Source organism: Gossypium hirsutum, chromosome A04 (assembly GCF_007990345.1).
Source record: "Gossypium hirsutum isolate 1008001.06 chromosome A04, Gossypium_hirsutum_v2.1, whole genome shotgun sequence".
Classification (NCBI taxonomy): domain Eukaryota; kingdom Viridiplantae; phylum Streptophyta; class Magnoliopsida; order Malvales; family Malvaceae; genus Gossypium; species Gossypium hirsutum.
In genome coordinates, this window is record NC_053427.1 from 67,142,716 (window position 1) to 67,145,944 (window position 3,229).

Consider the following 3,229-nt stretch of genomic DNA (forward strand, 5'->3'; position numbering starts at 1 on the left):
GATGTTTTCTTATTTAGCTATGAACTAAAACCCCTAAATACCTAAGGGGAATGAAACCTAAGACGAATCTTGTTATTATTTTCTGAATTATATGATAAATATTTAACTTGTTCTTGATTATGTGTTCTTAATTCTTGTTTTGATATCCCAGGATACTGATTCAAGATAAGCTCTTATTCAGAGGAGGAATAGACCCTGTCTAAGAGTACATTTATCATAATTAAGCGGAGTTGATTGCGCGCCTAGAGATAGGGTGAGAAGATTTTGCCGGATTAGGGTGAAACTTAATGAGGGGATCCATAGATCGAGTTAATGCAACCCTAGGGTGTTAATTAGAGAAAGGTCTTAATTATTCAACCTAGGAATTAGACGTTATTAGTCTTGAATAGGGATAATAACATAACTTAGGGATCTCTAAGGAACAAGTTAAATAAATTAATCGTCCGATTCGGAGCGAGAATAACAAGTACAGTCTAAGTGGATTTTTCCTTAGGTATTGTCTTAATTCAATTGATTTTCCCAAAAGCAATTCCCCAATTCCATTCTCTATGAATTCTTAGATTAGTTAATTAGTTAGTTAAAATAAAACCCCCTTAGTCTTAAGTTAGATAATAAAAAGACAGTCCTTACTAGTACTTTTAGTTCTTTTAGGTTTGACAATCCGGTCTTCCTAAAACTATACTATTGTTCGATAGGTACACTTGCCTACATCGCAATAATAGTTAGTTTCAAGAATGATTAATATAAATATTTAAAACCTATCACGAAATCACGTGATCAAGTTTTTGGTGCCATTGCCGGGAACTAAGATATTAGGAACGCTCAATTTTTATTACTTTAGCCATTTATTTTTCTTGCGATTTAATTTAATTTTATATTTTTTATTAATTTACTTTTTCTTTCTCTTGGCAGGTTTTTATAGTTTATGACTAGAAGAAACCCGTCAGGACCACTATTGTTTGACAAAGAAATCGATCGCACAGTTCACAGAAACCAAAAAGAAATAAGGCGAAGCTTAAGATACACAGAGAACAAGCAAGAGGATGATACTCAACCCCCAACCGAAGAGATGGCTGAAAACCCAGACAATCAGCTACCTCCTGTAATTGCGGTTAATCAAAATCCTACTCTATGCATTATGTATGATTATGCTAAACCTTTTTTAATAGGAACTAAATCAAGCATAGTTAGACCTGCTGTAGCTGCAAATACTTTTGAACTAAAACCTAATACTATTCAAATGATACAACAATTTGTTCAGTTTAATGGTTTGTAGGATGAAGATCCCAACGCTCACTTAGCAAACTTTTTGGAACTATGCAATACATTTAAAATCAATGGCGTTTCTGATGATGCCATACATCTTCGGTTGTTTCCCTTTTCATTGAGGAACAAAGCTAAACAGTGGTTGAACTCATTACCATGTGGGTCAATCACTACTTGGGAACAAATGACCGAAAAATTTCTATTAAAATATTTCCCGTCGACTAAAACGGCCAAATTACGTAATGATATCTATTCATTTGTGCAGATGGACTTAGAAACTCTTTACGATGCATGGGAGAGATACAAGGACTTACTGAGAAGGTGCCCTCACCATGGGTTACCGCTTTGGCTTCAGGTTCAAACATTCCATAATAGCCTGAATCCTTTGACTTGGCAAATGGTTAACGCAGCTGCTGGCGGAACCATCAATAATAAAACACCTGAAGATGCTTATGAGTTTATGGAAGAGATGTCACTGAATAACTATCAGTGGCAAGTCATGAGGATAAAGCCAACAAAAACAGCCGGTGTTTATAACGTCGATTCAGTCACCATGCTCTCTAATCAGGTAGAACTTTTGAATAAGAAAATTGATGGGTTTCTTAGTTCTTCACAGGTTCACATAGTAACGTAGTGCGAAGCAAGTGGAGGTTGATCAAGCAATTAGGAATACCAAACTTATGGCTACAACATGGATAACGAGCAGTTAAATTACATGGGTAATAATTCTCAATCTCGAAAGAATCCATATAGTAACACTTACAATGCAGGTTGGAGGAACCACCCAAATTTCTCATGGGGAGGCCAAGGAAATCAGAGACCACCTCCAGGCTACCAACAACCACCCTACCAACAGGAAAATAAGCCGAACCTTGAAGAGAGTCTCTCAAAGTTTATATCAGTGTCAGAAACTCGTTTCCAGAACACCGAGGCAGCTCTTAAAAATCAACAATCGTCGATCCTAGGGCTCGAAACTTAGATAGGCTAGCTTTCCAAACTAATCTCCGAACGACCACAAGGTAGCTTGCCAAGTAATACTGAACCCAACCCAAGGGAACAACTCAACGCAATTAATATTCAAGATGAAGACGAGGTCGTTGAGCCTAAACCAGAACTGAGGCAAGAAACTGTGGTAAGCAAAGGTCAAGGTGTGGTAGGTCATAATAAAAACAAATAAGTGAATGTCGAATATAAACCTCGTGTGCCATACCCCAACGCAACAAGGAAAGACCTCTCAGATGAACAATTTGGTAAATTCCTTCAACTCTTAAAAAATTACACATTAACTTACCGTTTATTGAAGCTCATTCACAGAAGCCAAACGCAATGAAATTTTTAAATGAGCTTTTAGAAAATAAGCAAAAGTTGGACGAGGCATCGCATGTGGAGCTAAATGCAGTTTGCTCAGCTATTCTGCAAAATAAGTTACCGAACAAATTAAAAGATCCAGAGAGTTTTACAATTCCTTGCTTAATTGGTAGCTTAGATGTTAATAATGCATTAGCTGATTTAGGGGCTAGTATTAACGTCATGCCCTACAAAATGTTCAAACAACTAGGTCTTGGGAAACCCAAACAGACTAGGATGAGCATTCAATTGGTAGATGAAACTATAAGATTTCCTAGGGGTATTATTGAAGATGTGCTAGTTAAAATCGATAAATTTCTATTTCCCGTGGACTTTATTATTCCAGACATAGAAGAGGATAGCAACACTCATTTAATTCTAGGAATGCCTTTTTTAGCAACTGCTAAAACGATCATTGATGTTGGCACAGGTGAATTCACATTACGTGTGGGAGATGAAACAATTACCCTTCAATCTCGCAATTCTGGCAACACATCAAAAATTGAAGGTGATCGTTTAACCCATTCTGGCAATGGTAGAAGACCTACTCATGAAGAACGAAGGTTGCAAATAGAGGAGCTAGATGAATGACGAACACATAAATCGAGAACACACG

At 36.9% G+C, this 3,229-nt stretch overlaps 1 non-coding gene across 1 annotated transcript; it reads right to left on the minus strand.

The window, feature by feature from the left end:
- Positions 1 to 1,498: 1,498 nt before the first annotated feature.
- On the minus strand, positions 1,499 to 1,605 carry LOC121228677 (small nucleolar RNA R71). Its single transcript, XR_005926252.1, has one exon. It is a non-coding gene; the product is annotated as a small nucleolar RNA R71 (small nucleolar RNA).
- Positions 1,606 to 3,229: the final 1,624 nt, after the last annotated feature.